General features: G+C 40.1%; 1 protein-coding gene across 4 annotated transcripts in view; it reads left to right on the forward strand.

Moving 5' to 3' along the window:
* The first annotated feature begins 561 nt into the window (after positions 1–561).
* The window catches only part of Kcnj16 (potassium inwardly-rectifying channel, subfamily J, member 16), a 60,746-nt gene continuing 43,469 nt past the window's right edge, over positions 562–17,838 (forward strand). The window contains exon 1 of one of the 4 annotated variants that reach the window (XM_087571235.1): positions 562–801. The gene's annotated coding sequence lies outside the window, so the exon portion shown is untranslated. 4 annotated transcript variants of the gene reach the window in all.

The raw sequence follows: 17,838 nt of genomic DNA on the forward strand, positions 1-17,838 counted from the left end.
TAGAGAGCCGCACTGACTGTATGGGTCCGTCAACATTTTATTTGCCTTCTAGGAAACACGTCCATGAACAGTAACTGGCTATCAGAAATTGTTTTCAGATCCTAGACTCCAATCTGAGCTCTAATTACCCATCTCGCTGTTCGGGATCCTGCAAAGAAGCAGTCCCCAGCCCCTATCCACTGTCTTCCACCTTATCAGGGCTAGTCTACTGCATTGCCCAGGATGAGCTACCTTTGATTTAAGTGGCATAGTGGAATGACAACTTGGGTATCTCTAGTTGTCTTGTCCTGTCCATTGGCATGCAATCCCAGTCCTCACTTGCTGAACTATGGGCAAACAGTTCTTCTGAAAAGGGTTCTGTTGTATGGCACTGTCCAAAGCCATAGGACAGACAGGAGCGTTTCTGTAGGTCATGTCTCAGTAAACCTGTCATCTGAGTCCTTTACTGGCATGGTTGAGCATACTTCTGGCCCAAGAGCTCTTCCTCCTCCTCTGTATCCATGACTTAAAAAAATAATAAAATAAACTTGTCAGGGTACACTTGAGTGACCTTCAGAGAAAGAGAACCAGTGAGGTCATCGCCGTCTCAGCTGACCGGTTATTGCTTGCATTAGAAGATGCCAGCGGCTGCTGATGTAGATTCCAGGGTGGAACCAGAGGAGCAAACGGGTGTCAATGGTTAACCTGGGTTCTTGATATGGGAGACTTTTCTTTCCTTTATTATTAACTAAAGAACATTCTTAACCATCACAAGCTGAGAGCAAGCAGCTCATACCTCCCTGTGGAAGAGTCTGAATGAAGGTAAGCATTCCTTTACAATTTGTTTTTATACAATTTTTGCTACATTGATGGTTTACACAGACTGATTTCCCCCCCGTGGGGGTGGGTCTTTAAGACTCCATGACCATCAGTACAAATGTTTAGGCTGAATTAAATGCAATTAAAGTGATTTAATAAGGGTATGTCATATTCCTGCCTTTCTCTTGAGGCTTTAGGTAAAAGCAGTCTCCAGCTGGCATTTATAGAGTCTGTGAAACAGGTCTCATCTATCATTATATAGGTGGCTATTTAAAGTCACTTACCATGTTGATTCCATCTGGGGTATTCTGATATTTCTTTCAAGATCAGAGTATTGGAACCTAAATGTATATATGCATATTTATCAGTGTGTATGCCTCAAAATTATATATTTTATAACATCCAAAAAGCTTTAAGAATTTTTTTCTTCTAAGTATTAAGAATGAGACAAGAGGAAATAAAATATCTATTTCTCTAGACTTGTCTTAACATGATTTCGTACCAGGAACTTACACTTTCATTCCTGTAAAGCACTAGTTCTCAATCTGAGGGTTGTGACCTTTTGGGGGATTGCATATCAGATATCCTGCACATTGGATATTTACATTACAATTCAGCACAATATAAGGAACCATATTAAAGGGGCATAGGACTAGGAAGTTTGAAAATTGCTGCTTAAAGTTGAGTCTGTTTGTTAACGGTCTGTGAAAAATCTTAGAAATTTTACTTTTTAAAAATTTATTCAGAAAATTGTGGACATAATGGTCTATCCTCTGACTTCCAGGAGTTCAAACATATAAAATTGAATTGGTGTTTGTAGGTTTATGTGGCCACCAAGAAGGACATTTCTATAACGTAGTTGATGTTTGCTGAGTGGATTATATCCCTGTGAGGTATATGTTAGAAGAGTGAATGTCCCAGGAGCTGTAGCATGACATTTTAATCTTTTCCTTTACCACTCAGTGAGAGCCAGGACTTTAAAAAGAAAATAATATATTTGTGTACTCTTGCTAGTTACAATGGGAAATGTAAACCATATACTCTCTGTGCACAATTTTAACCCTTCCAAAATAAAAATGAAAATAAAATAATATGAGGTGTTTGAATTGCAGCTGATTTGTAGCACATATGTGAAGGTATTCTGAATTTAAGCCAAAAAAGGAAGGCTAAAAATAAACAAGACTCAGAGTTCAATTCAAGTTAGGAGAGAACAGTGGAGGAGCTGAGAGGCTTGAGAAAGAAAGGGGGGAGGGAGGGAAAGGGAGAGGAAGAGGGAGAAGAAGACAGAGATACATAGAGAAAGAGACACACAGAGATACAGAGAGAAAGAGAAGCAAAGAGAGAGAAAGAAAGAGAGAGAGAGAGAGAGAGGTACACAGAGACACAGAGACAGAGAAAGAGGGAAAGAACTAACTTGATAAGTATCTGATGGACATCATCTTTTATATGAACAGGAAAATTATGATAAACCCAAGACTTCTGTCTCATACAAAAATGCTTGCATGGTGTGAAAGCCTTAAATCTCAGCAGTCAGGAGGCAGAGGCTGGCGAGTTCTATAAATTCAAAGCCAGCCTGGTTTATATTGCCAGTTCATGGCAAGCCAGGACTACACAGAGACACTGTTTCCAAAAGGCAAGCGAATAGGCAAACAAAACCAAATCAGAACAAAGTTGGACATTTGAAAGCATAAAACATCTCAGTATATAAAATATATGAAATGTATTTTATAAAAATATATAAAAGGTACTCAGTATGCTGTTCTGATGCATTAGTTAATTCATTAATTTTGTGTGTATAAGTGCTTTCCCTGAATAAATAAAGATGCAAAAATATATTAAAATAAATAAAATACATGTCTATGCACATGCATATGCTTGGGACCTACTAGTTGTAGAGGGCATTGGATCCCCTGGAACTGGAGTTACAGATGGTTGTTAGCGACCTTAAGGATGTTGGGAACCAAACCTGGGTGTTCTGTGAGAGCAACAATTGCTCTTAATTGACGAACCATCTTTCCAGAACTATTGATGTATTAGTTGAATTAGTAATTTGACTCAGGCAAGAAGTTTTCAAGGTCACTGGGAATTTTTTCTTTCTTTCTCACACAATGCGTACATATGTTAGTGGTGAGGACTTGACTTCAAAATGAATTAAGATATAATTAAGAGATAATTAAAATGGTTGCTTTGGCAAAGTAAGGATGGGCACACAAAGGTCAAATACAGTATACATGTGGTAGTCAAATAATCTGTGCAATTTCTTGGTTTGGTTTGTAAAACCTACCACTTGGAAACTGTTCAGCTTTTGCCCAATGTGAGACACTTGAGTATCTTATGGTGATTTCTAGTACTAAGGGTAAGTGACTACAAGCCTAGCTTTAAAAATTTGGTAAATAATTTGGTTATTCCCCTCACCGTATGGACTACAAATATGCTCAGGGAAAAGTGGGGATGAAAAACTTGGGGTGATTGCTGTGTTCCCGGTGCTGAAGTGCTCTGGTCAGAGACTTCTTAGAGAGGACCTGCTCTGTTATATCCATCCAATGCATGAAGCTTGAGTTTTCTACTCAGGATGGACCAGTTGCTTAACCTCTTCACCTCTCTAAGATGCAAACTGATTGCTGACTGAATTTTGGCATGCCTATGCTTCCTCACCCCTCCCTTCTGACTCATTGTCCCCCAAAGGAAGAGGGTTGACTAAAGAGAACAAGGAAGGTATTCACCAAGGTCTCTGACATTGGTTATTGTGTTCTGATGTGTCTGGTAATTCAACTGGACCACTAATTCATTCTCTCTCTCTCTCTCTCTCTCTCTCTCTCTCTCTCTCTCTCTCTCTCTGTCTCTCTCTGTCTCTCTTTCTCTCTCTCTTTCTCTCTCTTTGTTTCTCTTTCTCTCTCTCTTTCTCTCTCTCTCTCTCTCTCTCTCTCTCTCTCTCTCTCTCTCTCTCTTCCTTTCTCCCCTCTCTCCCCCCTCTCTCCCGCCCCCTCTCAGCTTAGCAGTGACTTTTCTCCACACATAAAGGTTTTAACAATTGATTTAGTGCCTACTACTTAGGAAGTCCCATCACTTCCCATGTCTAAAGCCTTAGGTTTCAAGACTTGTCCCTAATTTCTTTCATTGTTTTTTGTTTTTTTTTTTACCATACCCTTAATTTTAACTCCTAATGATGAAAATAACTTTTCTAATAATATCATAGGTTGTGTATTTTTTCTCCACTACTACAATTTTTGTGAGAGGGAAGATGATTGATTTTTACTTCTTCCTTGACAGCTTCATGCATGGATAGGATATAGTTTGATCTTATCTGCTCAATTTGCTGCCACGCTGCCACAACTTTTCTTTTCTTCATTTCTTCTTGGTTTTTCAGTGCAGGGTTTCTCTGTGTAACCCTGTCTGTCCTTTATTCTCTTTGTAGACCAGGGAGGCCTTGAACTCACAGAAGTCCACCTGCATCTGCCTCTACTTCCTGAGTGCTGGAATTAAAGGCGTGTGTCACCAAACCCAGTGCTACCACATCTTTTAAGGAAAATAATACTTGTATTATTATGCCTTTGAAGAAATAAACACTAAAATTCTAGGGTTTTAAAACATTTACCACAGTCTCAAGTTCTTGTTCAAAATAAACCTTAAAATTGATACCATGGGTTACGGGGTTATTTCCCTGGGCTTGGCTGATACAGTACTTAATAGTACATTTTACCCCCAACAATTTATTTGCATATTGAACTTCTGTACAGACTCAACAGCCTCAAGGTATGAAAGGCTGAATGGAATATTGTCTATTAAAATTAAGCCATTGCCTTGATGAATGCATGGTTAATGAAGGAGAAATATATGTCATAGAGAAATAATTCCATGTCTGCAACAGATATTTATTACTTCCCTATTCTGTGATAAACATTTATCAATTATAACAATATACTAACAAATAAAAAGAGATAGACAATCCCTGCCTTGCTGAACCTCAAATTTTAGTAGGGTTTTGAAAACCTCTCGGTGAGAAAAGTATACAATTAAATAATTATATAATTATTTTAATTAATATGAATAATATAATAATAAATAACACTTTCGATAGTGATAAGTTGTATGAAAGAAAACCGGATAAGAGTGGGGATCATATGGAAAAGACAAAGAACCGAGAATAATTTATTATCCTCTAATGATGTGTAGTAAATGATTTCGAAACAGTGGTTAAGAAGAACAAACATTTTTCTATCCCATGATATTTGTTAGTCAGGAGGTTTGGCTTCTGCAGAACTTCTGGGTCATGCCCAGTGTTTTTTATGTACTAAAGGCAAGATGACTACCGGAGCATTTTACCTGGGATAATCTTTATTTCAAGTCATCATCTGGAATTTAGCAGGCCTCTTCATGCAACTGGATGGGTAAACTATCTCTCCTCTTTGGCTAGAACATGCCTTCAGTTGCTTACAAAATGGGCTTCCCTGAAAGCTGGCTAACAGCACAGCCATGGGTTTCAATTGTAGCAACTAGATTAAAAGTTAGCTAGGAGGCCGAGTCCTTTTCCACATAATTATGAAAGTATAACCCCTATTTTTGGCCATGTTTTATTCATTAAAAGTGGATCACATGGAGCTAAAGAGATGTCTCAGTGGTTAACAGGGCTTGTTGCTTTGGTGGCAGGCATAGGTTCAATTCCCAGCACCATACGGTTGCTCATAATGATCTGCAACTGTGCTAGGGGATCTGACATCCTTTTCTGATCTGTGAATGGGAACCAAGCACACACATTGGTACAATACAAACATGAAGGCAAAACATGCAGACACATAAACTAAGTGCATTAAAACACACTAAAATGAGTCTCTTAATGTAGATCACACCGAAGGAGTAGTTGTGAAATAGAAACATGGATGGGGCAACATTTTCAATGCTTCTGATTATGGCTCGGAATTTGTAGATTCCACTAACAATGAGATTCACTAAGAACAGTGATACCTGAGTGAATACTTGGGGGTTGTAAGAAGTCATGCAGGAATCAATGCAGATTCCTTAAAGAAGAACCTTTCTGGTCCATGGAAACTCCCTGAGGCAACAGGATCCACATCATGGCCAAGAAATAGGAAGGAAGTGGATGGGGCAAAAGCAAAGTTGAAAGGGTATAAATCTGAGTTTCTCTTAAGCCAGATGTTTCAGAGTGAGGTTTTGAGGTGGGTAGAAAGGCCGTGAGAGATAAAATGTGTGGATGAGCAAAGTAATAAGTGGAATTAGTGTAGGCAGTACAAGAGCTGAAGGTGTAACTCTTCTAGCTTGCCCAGTATAGTAAACCAATGACATCATGGAACCAAGACCATGCTGAAGGTAATGCTGCAGACACCACAAAGAGGCTACTATGCATGTACATTGTCTTAGTCAGGGTTTCTATTCCTGCACAAAACATCATGACCAAGAAGCAAGTTGGGGAGGAAAGGGTTTATTCAGCTTACACTTCTACATTGCTGTTCACTGCCAAAAGAAGTCAGGACTGGAACTCAAGTAGGTCAGGAAGCAAGAGCTGGTGGAAAGGCCGTGGAGGGATGTTACTTACTGGCTTGCTTCTCCTGGCTTGCTCAGCTTGCTTTCTTATGGAACCCAAGATTACCAGCCCAGGGATGGCACCACCCACAATGGGCTGGACCCTCCTCCCTTGACCACTAGTGAGAAAAGGACTTACAGCTGGATCTGATGGAGGCATTTCCTCAAGGGAGGCTCCTTTCTCTGTAATACCTCCAGACTGTGTCAAGTTGACACACAAAACCAGCCTTTGCATACATCTAATCAGCAGAGAAGCCAGGCGCTCTCTGGCTTGTCTCAGATGTTGGTCACAGAAGATAATGCAAGTGAATATGGATTTCCCAGATACTAAGCAGAATTAGGAGATCTTCTTCCAATGCCTTCCTGATGGAGACACACTGTGCTCTCATGGGATAATTTGTGACCAGTCAGCATATCCATCAGCTGCAGCACCTCCAAATCATCTCTGTTGGAAACTATGATGATGACTTTTGAAAAGAAGTTCTTTGGGGACTTCAGTCAAAGGTAAAATAAACTAATAGTGGGGGTGGGCTAAAGTTCTTAATTCCAAGTCAAGCTTTGGGCATACGATGGTTTACACTTGGAAAAGTACTCCATGGAATCTCTCTCATCAAGGAGGGTTCCATCCTGCCTTTAGAACTGGCTCTTCTCTACGGACTCCTTTCTCCATCATCCTTCAGATTCTATGTTCCCAGGCTCATGAGTTTTACTTCACTTAACAATGGGAAGGTGGCTGAATTCCATGTAACTGCATTTAAGTGAAAGGAAAAAGATGAAGCCAACTTTTTCCTCTACTTGTTCCAAGGTTTCAGTGTTCCAAAATCAAGTATTCTATACGAAATATATATAACACTCAGTAGAAGCATTTGTCACTGAGTACAACTTCCCCAAGTTCCTTCTACACGAGTTGTCCTAAAAATATACCTGAAACTATCCATAGTAGTTATCTGGAGGGAGAAATACCCTCAAAATAGATTTCCTAGAAGCTCAAAGCAAGATAATGTTAACGTTAGCATGTTGCAGAAATATAATCTTAATTTCAAGTTTTAAAATTCTCACTACATCTATTCTCAGTGAGTCCCATTTTTCCTAATATTTGACACTAAGAATAACTGCATTCTAGTCTCTGCCCTGAACAAGGGCAGGAAAGGCTAATTTGCCAATGGTTAAAGGGAAGACAGTGTTTGAGCATTGTTCAGCAGGAAAACACGAGTCTGTGGCCTTCTAGGTTAATCCAAGTGTACTTTTGGAACTCAGAGCACTTTGAAAAACTGGGAGGGTCTTCTCTGAACCACACTCTTCTCCATCATCACAGGATCACTCAGACAACTCCCTTCCACTTAATTTCAGTCATAGCTTACCAAATGGGGTTTCCTAGAAAACATACCCAGTAGGGTGTATAGAAAGATGAGAAGGAGGAGGGGGAGTTGGAGGAGGAGAGGAGAAGGGATGGAGGAAAGGAGGAGAAGGAAGAAGGAAGATGGTCATGGGGGTGTGGTTTTTAAGGAATTGGATCACAGACTTCTAAGGCATGGCAAGCCTGAAATCTGTTGAGTTAATTGGGAACTGTAATAAGGGTTGATGAATGGAAGCAGACAGGAGACTCATACGTTTCCAAATTGCAGTTTTGAGGATGAATTGGCTGATGCTTCCTCTGGAAGACTGCTCCTGCCCCCGGAGTCTTCATGTGATCTCATGAAATCCACCCACAGTTTGGAGTATGATCTGCTCACCCCAGATCCTCTGATCAGTAGTATTCAAAACAAAAATCCAATTTACAACTTCATGGTGATATCCAGATTGTTCTTTCAATAAAGTAGGCATGACTGCCTAGCTAAGTTGACACATGAGTTAGCCATGATGGTAACTTGGGCTTTTATTATTTCTCTTAAGGTATTTTGAAATCTGGCTACGAAATATAATGCATTTTAAAGCTTCAGATGCTGTTAAAGAAAGAGAGATCCATACTCTACTATGTTTTATGTATATGTTTAAATTGTATGACACGGATGTACCTCCCCAATAATATTTGAATGTAGGAGTGTCCATTGCTCATTTAAAAGCTTCCTGTGATATCTATCTATCTATCTATCTATCTATCTATCTATCTATCTATCTATCTATCTATCTATCTCTATATCTATCTATAGATATAGTTTCCCTTCTTTCTTTCCTTTAAGTGTCTCCACCATCTCCCCCTCCCCTCCCCCATCCACTCCTCCTCCTTTTCTCTTCAGAAAAGGACAGGATTCCCATAGATGTCACCCAGCCATGGCATATCAAGCTGCAGTGAAATTAGTCACCTCCTCTCCTATTAAGGGTGGGCAAGGCAATCCAGTAGGATGAAAGTGTCCCGAAAGTAGGCAACACAATCAGAGATAGCCACTGCTCCCACTGTTAGGAGACCCACATAAGACCAAGCTACACAACTGTAATGTATGTGCAAAGGGATTAGGTCAGCCTCATGTAGGTTCCCTGGCTGGCCATTCAGTCTCTGTGAGCATCTATAGGCCCAGGTTAGTTGATTCTGTGAAATTTCTTGTGCTCTCCCTGACTCCTCTGGTGTCTACAACCCTTCCTCCCCTTCTTTTGCAGGATTCCCCAAGCTTTGCCTAATGTCTGGCTGTGTGTTTCTGCAACGGTTTTCATCAGTTGCTGGATGAAGCCTCTCTGGTGACAGCTGGGCTAGGCACCAATCTATGAGCACAGCAGAATATCATTAGGAATCATTTCATTAACTGTTTTGGTTTTTGTTTGGTTCTATCCTAAGTTTCTGGGCTATCCAGCCTCTGGTTTCAGGCCCTCCAGGCAGTGTCAGTAGACTCCCTTTCATGGTAGTTATCAAGCTGGAACAGTCATTGATTGACCGCCACTCTCACAATTTCTGTGCCATTTATATAGTAGCACATCTTGTAGGCAGGACTAATTGTAGGTTTGTGGCTGGGTTTAGCTTTTGATAATGTAACTTGATCAAGAGAAAGTAATTTTTCTTAAGGGAGGTAGAGGGCAAGTTAATGTAAAAGACATTTCTGGTCCTGCTCTTTAACAGCACTATTGAAGTTTATTATATATTTTAACTGCCATTCTCTCCACTGTACCTTTATGTACTGTATTATTCATACATAGGAATCTTATCTTTGTAGAAGGATCAGTCTACAAAGAATCCTATCAGTGGTAGAAGACTAAAGAGCTATGAGCACTACAGTGTACATACAATACATTATTCATTAAATTACAGAATGGATTTGAAATAAGGAAATATGCTTAATGAAACAATTAGTTTTATAATAAATATGCTATTACATGTCTTATTGCATATTTTACATATTTTATACAACATAATTTATATTCTATATTTATTATATTATGTATATTGCATTAATATTATACATATTATATTATATAACATATATACTGTTTAACACAGACATGCATTAAAAACCTCTAAGACTGGAATATTTTGAGTCTCTCATGTTTTGATAATCTCTAGGGTTTGGGGTTGGAATAAGAGTAATGTATTTAATTTTCTTCCTCTGTATCAAGTCATGTTTCTTTTATGGAAAAGTTTAAGGCACATCAGTAGAGGGAGAAGTTGGTGTGATTTAGCGTGGGGGTAGAGGTAGGGAGGTTGTTCATGTAAGGAAGATGCTGGGTCTCTTGCATGTTCAACTCCTTATGTTATTCCCTTGAGACAGTGTTAACCCTGGACCAGGATGTAGGCAAGTGATCAAGTGTCAGGGATCCTCCTGCGTCTGCCCCATCTCTCAGTGCTAATTTCAATACCTACCAGCAACCATGCGCTGCTTTTCCTATGTGTTCTAACAGCCTGAGCATAGATCCTCATGTATATGAACCCATCTTCCCAACACAGGATGGATTTTATGACACAAAGTTCTTGAGCTCAATTAGTAATTAATTAATTAGCCTGTTTTGCCTACAAAAAAAAGTAACCACTCATCCAAGAGCTTGTCCACTCTTTTTACAAGTGTATTTTTATTTTATCTGCAATGAGACTGGCCCAGGCAATGGGTCCTTTGGGATATTCTGTCTTTGCTCTGGGAAAAGAATCTGAAATGACATTATAAAATGATGTTTGCGATTCAGCCCTTTATCAATGAAGGAAGGACAGTGCTTTGCCTTAGAACTCAATAGCTGGCTACCACCTAAGGGACACAGTGTGCCATTTCTAGGTAGCTCATTTAGTAGGGAATGCAATTTTTAACTTTCATCTCTCTAGAATTGTATTTTGGGTTATAGTTATAGGTTACACCACAAAAGGCTTCCTGGATTTGCAACTGGAACTTGAAAAGTTTCCACACTATTAGCTCAACTTTTGTTTGGACCAGAGATGATTCAACGTGCAAGTTGGTGCGAGGAGAACATGGTGGTGAATGGGCACAAATGATCTAAGACTTATGAGTTACTCATTTTTCAATTTAGGGTTTCTGGGAAGAGCAGATTGTTTCATTCGCTCATGACTGAAATTTAATCAGTAATGATATTGGGGTGAAGATAAGATTGTATAGTCTGTTCTAGGGTTTTACATGCTAAAGACTATACAGTGCAACAAATAGGAGCATAGTTAATGGTCTAGACAGGACACCCAGACCCAAAGAAAACCAGGAAGACTCAAAATACAGTGTGCCTTATACTCATGAACATTAATAGCCTTGGGATACTGTTTCCTGACTTTAAGTTGATGCAGACAGAACATGTGCCTAGACTTTGGCTGTCATCCACTGGGCCAGCTTGTGAAAAGGGAACAGGAACACTGAATAAGCAGAGCTAGCATGCTAGGAGTAGCGCATTGTGTCCTCAGGATACTGTTGTTCAATTACAATGTCTTGCATGCGAGAGAGTATATATAAAATCGGTGTCTGTTTAATGTATGAAGTTCTATCGTGATAATTGCTACATAGTGAGTGCAATTTTGTGGGCCTGGCTATTTATACATCAAAATAATGAAGGCAAAATGCTATTTTCCAGAGGTGAGCAAGTGTCACTTCCTTTTCTTCTAAATTGATGCACAGTGACTCATTCTGTTGGTTACTGGAAGGATTTTAGATTACCCTTTCAGTTCCTAGCTTCGGTAGGGTCAAATGCTTGTAAATATTCTGCAGAAAGCACGGTGCTCGGTATGATAGAAAACTTTATAAGGGATATAATTTTTTGTTACAAATTGAGAGAATTATCTGCCTAACTGTGAGAATTAACAGCCTATTTGGTTCTGTGAAATATTCAGCATGGCTGGAGTGTAGGAGAGAAGCAGAGTTAAAAGAGTGTGATGTACACACAGTTAAATAGTCATGTTGGCTTTCTCCACATGGATGTACAGCCTAGATGAAGCTGCTGCTTCTATCTAACACTAGACCCTGATGCTATAGGGCGAGCAGTTGGATGGACCGATGTAGTGAAGGGGAAGAAGCAATGGGTAAAGATATGATTGTCCACACCATTTTAAAGTCTACATTGTTCTCTCATGGCTTTAAAGCCTCCAACTTGATAATGCAGGTGCTTAGAAGGAGCTGGCGACACAGCAATGGAAAGCAATCGGCAGGTTCTGTTGACATGCAACAAGAGGATGCTTTGGAGAAGCAGTTACAATCTGCATAATTGTCACGGCCTCATGTCCTATGGTGGCCCATTGATGCAGAAAGAATGTAACTATTGGTTCTCTTCTACCCTGCCTACAAGAAGTAACCTATTCCGGGTAGCCTGGGCTACCTGGGAATCTTACTGTAAAGTGTGTGCAGAAAATAAAAATTCTGAGCCTTCCGAGCCTGTTGTATCAAAGTTTGCACAGGACAACTTCAGAATAAAAAAGCAAATGAGAGGTTCACAGTTTTTGCCACCAAGTAGTTGACTGGGGGATAGCAGTGTCACCCTGCTCTTGGCTTTCAATGAGAGAAACGCAAACCGACAAGACTTGAAGCTATCAAACGTCTACTGAGTTTGCAGAGATCCATCCTGCCCATCTGATATTCAATTATTTCCATTTTCAAAGATGAAATGCTGGAGTATGACTCCATCTTAGATAATTTAATGAGCTTGAATTTTGTAGGACTGCCCTCTCTCTCGTCATGTTAGTTGGTGGAGTCGTGGTGCTGAACGGAGAGCAACCCAGCAGCTCCATTAGCCTCGATGCTCTGCTTTACATCAGTGTGCCCACTTTTGAAAGCCACCGTTTACTTTCCCACCACGTTTATACACTGTATATCTACTTTAAGCAATGAAAGCAACAAAGGCATATGGAAAAACGTTATCAAAATTCCTTAACAATTAATAACTGAAACGTAAGGACAGAAGGTAGGATGTGTACTCTCAAAATATGATGCCAAATCCTCATGATGTCAATGAGGTGTTATTATCCTATCCATGTTTGCCTTTCCTGTTTCTGTCCTATTTTCTTCATTTGAATTTGACCAACCTTTTCACTGAACCTTTACTCCAGTTTCCTTCATGCCAGCATTATCTGGTAGGGAAGATTTTGTGTATTTCAAAATTCTGTATTTCCTGATATTATAAAGACAGCATCCAATTAAGTAATTTACTCAAATCTATTATTTCCATATCCCAAATGCGCTTTCACTCATTCATGAAAAGACTAAATTTCTAAACTTTTTTCTGAATAATAATAATAATAATAATAATAATAATAATAATAAACAACTGTGTGTAGATGGCACAGAATTGTCACCTGCAAACAACCAAGAAGTGTATCAATTCATAGCAGAAATTATACTTTGCAATTAGCATTTACTACATTTTTAATTCACAAAACGTTTTGGAGAGTATCATAAGTGCTTTGAAATGTTTACTCTAGAATCCTAAAGGCAGACTTTATCACATGTGAGGAATCGGCATGGGTAGGAGAACAGATATTCTAAATGTCACACATGTATTTTACTTAAAGATGTAGCTAAATGTGAGTCAAACTCTCTTTCTCCCTAGTTTGCATTTCTAGTTGCTAGGCTACACGCTCTGTAGAGACTTAGTATCCGTGAATTTGTATCTGTATAGTTTGTTGGGTATTTAAGAAGCATTTTTACATCACTTTCAGCATTATCTTAGGGAGGCTTGGGCATTGGGTTTTTGAAGTACAGTAGGACGATCTAATTCATTCACTGTATTGAGAGCTCAGACTACCATTCATATTTGTTACTTTGCTGACCCTGTGATAAAATACAACTACAGAAGAGATTTTAAAAAAGGAAGAAATCATTAGTTTGGACCATAATTTCAGAGAGTGCTGATGAAATCATAGAAGAGAGTTCATTTTGTGGCAGTGGGATCATGTAGTGGGGTATGTCCCTATCACAGTAGATGAGAAAGCAGAATGTGACAGGAGCTGGGACCAGAGTAGGCTATCATCTACAAAGACCCACAGCCAGGAACCTATTTCTACCAGCTGGGCCTTTCAGACTTTCACAGCGTCCCAAAATAATGCCACCAGCTAAGAAACAATCGATCGAAACATTAGCCATTAAAGGACATTCCGTTTTCAAATCACAGCACATACCAAGCATTAATAGTTCATACCCTGTCAAGGAATTAACAACAAAACAACTGGACAATCAGGTCAGAAAGGGAGAAGGTATATCTGTATTTTACCGAACAGGTACAACCTTGGAGGCACCAGAGCTTGTCATTTACAGCAAAAGCTGATAACCACAAAAACCAACCAAACAAATAAACAAAACATTCAGTAACACAAATCAATGAGAGTTTTGACTCATTGAGCAAATATAATATCCAACCAAATGGAAGTAATATTTCATTGATGTGGAAAAATCCACTGTTCCTTGTGTTTTTAATGATGAATGCCAACCTGATGGGCCAAATATCAAATATCAAATATCAAAAAGCATGAAAGTGAAGTGCATTAGTGCTTGGTAAGTTAAGTTGCTTTCTTTAGAACCAGAAGTTCCTCCTTAATCCAACACAGTGTTAATAATGCATAAATATTACTTGAAAGTTGCTGGTTCTGGGTTTTCACTTTTCATGAGGAAATAAAGACTAAGGCTACTTTGTGTTGGCATTTCGTCTAGGCTCTGCCCCACAGTTACCTGGCAATAGCCAGGTGTGCCTGATTCGCTATGAAAGAGGCTGCTCGACCCCTCCTCGAGCTCATGCTCTCCGCTCCTGCTTCCTTACCTTCTTTGTCCTCTCTCCCCATTCCATTCCTCCTTTCTCCATATGCTCATGGCTGGCCTCTACTCTTCCTCTCTCCCTACCTCTCTCTCTGCCTTCTTCCAACTCCACTCACTATGCCTGAATAACCTCTATTCTATACTCTATTAATCTTGTCACTGGTACCTCAGGGGGAAGGGATACCTCAGCATGGGCCCACAGAGGGACCCCCTTCCCCCACACATCGTACTGTCCCTTCCACCGAACATACTCCTTCTTCCTTTTCTTGTTATAAAACACAACACTTAATACCTTTGCATGACAATTAGTTATTGGAGAGTAACCATGTGTCATACAGTCAACCTGCAAACGTTTGGCATGAATCTTATAGTCCTGTCCCAGGGTGTATTACTCAGGAGGTCATATGGATGTTTTCTCAGTGTGCTTCAGACAAAAGCCAACAGCCTACAAAAGAAGAAAGATGTTTTGGTGAAAGCCTAGCACCTAGGAAAGCAGGCAGCATGGAATCCAAACGGTTGCCAAAGCAGTCACACTTACACGATCACCTTGGGGTGTGGGAGCGAGGATGTTTATATTTTCAGTTGAAAACAAAAACGTTTTCTTGGGAGAGGCACTTTGTGGTCTACCCTGGAAACCATTAGTTAGGTCCCTTTAAAGATGGCACAACCTCTGAGGTCCTAATAAACTTCCTTGTCATTTCCTTTTACGTCATCCCGGCTTTTAAACCGAAGACCCGTTCCTTTGGTGGCATAGTGGCATTCTCTTTTGGTCCATCTTCACCTCACTGTTGTTTTGATTCCCACTAAAAATAACGAGCAGCATTTGTGGTAGCGCGTTGGAGCTTTGGAAGTTCTTTAACCCCGATGGGCATGTTTTCATGGGCTTTTAAAGTTAGCATCATGACATTTTCATACACACAGATACTTTGTTTTTTATCACAGTCATCCCCTTTAGCTCTCTTGTCCCTCTCATGCCTTCCAAGCCTCCACTAGCTCCCTTCCAATTCTCATGTGTCTCATCCAATTAAGCTAATTAATTCAATTAGGGCTGTTTACAGGACAGTGGGTGATGGGCTGCTTACAGGAGCATGAACAGCAGCTACACTACTGAAGAAAATGTCTTCATGCCGAGAAACCATTATCTGTCTCTAGATCCTCAGGTAGGGCTGTGGTCTAGTAAGCCCTGTCTCTACTAGCAATCATTAGCTTGACACGTTTCATATCAAAACAACTCTTGGTGTTAGAATTCTTTTGTTGGTGATGGAAACACTAATGATCAGATTAATTAAATGATGTGCGAACATTGCAGAGCCAGGAACCCACATTACAGTATCCACTACCCTTCCATTTACCATCTAAACAGGATAGTGCCTTTTCTCCTCTGTTAACTTTTGCACTAATGAACACTTACAGGCAAGCAGGTGCTTTTTGGTGTGGTCTATACTCTTTGCTACGTGGTCTAATTTAGTAATTCTCAGTGTGAAGCAGTATTAGCCTTCTTTAGAAGCTCATAAGAAATGCAGATCCTTAGGCCCTACAACCTGGTCATCTACATCCGGGGACAGAGGTTGGGACATCTGCTTAACAAACCCCAACAGGACAGTGGTACACACTGAACTTTGAAAAACAGGCGTGGGACAAATTACTTCTACAGAGCCTGTGCTCGCTTCAGGAATTGGGTCCATGGCAACCGTGCTGCAGAGCTCTGAGGATGAGGCCATGGTTAGGAAGAGAAACATAGCCAGCAGGTTAGAAATGGAAGCATCCCAAGGCAGCCAAGTTGATTGAAAGGATTAATTCTAATGAATTCTTTAAATTTGGTCTCTGTGGGGAAGGGAAGCAAGGCAATCACTTGGTGATCCTTCTTGGGCACAGCAGTATTTCTTTTTTTTTTTTGTTCTTTTTTTTTTTTTTCCGGAGCTGGGGACCGAACCCAGGGCCTTGTGCTTCCTAGGCGAGCGCTCTACCACTGAGCTAAATCCCCAACCCCTACAGCAGTATTTCTTAAGTTGAAGTTGATTGGTAATTCTAACATATATCTGTCTGGATTATCTATGGTCAAAGTGCTTAGTGGCTGACATTGAAAACAGAGCAAATGAAGCTCTTGGTTGATGCTTTTGTTCTCTCTCTCTTACTTTCTTTATTCCTTCCTTTTTTCTTTCTTTCTTTCTTTCTTTCTTTCTTTCTTTCTTTCTTCCTTTCTTCCTTCCTTTCTTTTTTCCTTTCTTTCTTCCTCTCTTTTCCTTTCTTTCTTTCTCTTTCTTTCTTTCTTTCTTTCTTTCTTTCTTTCTTTCTTTCTTTCTGCAACACAAGCACTTTGGTTGAGGGCAGGAGAGCATGAGTGAGAGGTGACTCTTTTTTTCAACACTTTTTCCTCACGTGCTCTTCATGTGACTGCAGGTTTTGTATTCCAATACTCTGCTCAATAGACAGATTTTAGTCTGATAATTTAAATCACCTGCAATTTATAAACCAAACTATAACCTAAAGAATTAAAGTCCTCATTTTACATAAAAACTACAGATTCAGTTCAAAAACTCTTATTTTTTTTTAAAAAAAAGGCTTTTAGTCTTATTACCCCCCCCCAAACACAAAGGGGGAATCTTTTCCCTTTCTTCAAAAAGTTACTGTGCTTGTCTACAACTCTCATCCTACACCAGCAATAGTATTAATTTTATTGGCATTTTGACACCGAGTAATAGGATAATTCAGTAAAATAGGTAATTTTGCAAATTAGAACGCAGAAACACGCATGCACACATGTTGGGGGCAGTAGACTGTGTCAGGAAACTTGGTAAGGTCAAGCGGTTTAGAAGCCCTGGAATCTCTGAGAATATGGTAGGAGCTTCACCTGCTTCTGACCAGGCCCCTGTCACATGACCACACTCCCTACTTAGGAATGTTCCTATGATCCTGTAGATCAGAACAGAATTCTCCATGCTACTGAGGTATCCAGAGGCCCTGAAGGTTTACCCAGTAAACTTCCCTTCCCAGACATTCCTTCCTGCAAAAGGTATTTAATCTCTGGCCTACCCAGAGGAGGTGGCATGCACCCATTTTTCACGATGAACAATCAATAAACAGTTTGGAACCAAGGGCTGTCTCTTTCATCAAGAATTGCCGGGGCGGGGGGCAGGGGAGCATGGAGAAAGCTTTCGTCTACAGAGCCATCTATGAGCTAAGCTGGAGTTCTCTATCCCCAGGTCCCCACCACAGAGCCCTCTGTGACTTCTAGTGGCTGCTGGATGCCCAGGAGTCAGGGAACCCCAGTTTCAGAACCCCAGCGTCGGCCTCCCACATCTTAGGCTGCATTTTCCCACCCCCTGAGCAGTCTGTTGGTGCTTCCCTTGAG

This window comes from Rattus norvegicus, chromosome 10 (assembly GCF_021556685.1).
Source record: "Rattus norvegicus strain SHRSP/BbbUtx chromosome 10, alternate assembly SHRSP_T2T, whole genome shotgun sequence".
Lineage (NCBI taxonomy): Eukaryota > Metazoa > Chordata > Mammalia > Rodentia > Muridae > Rattus > Rattus norvegicus.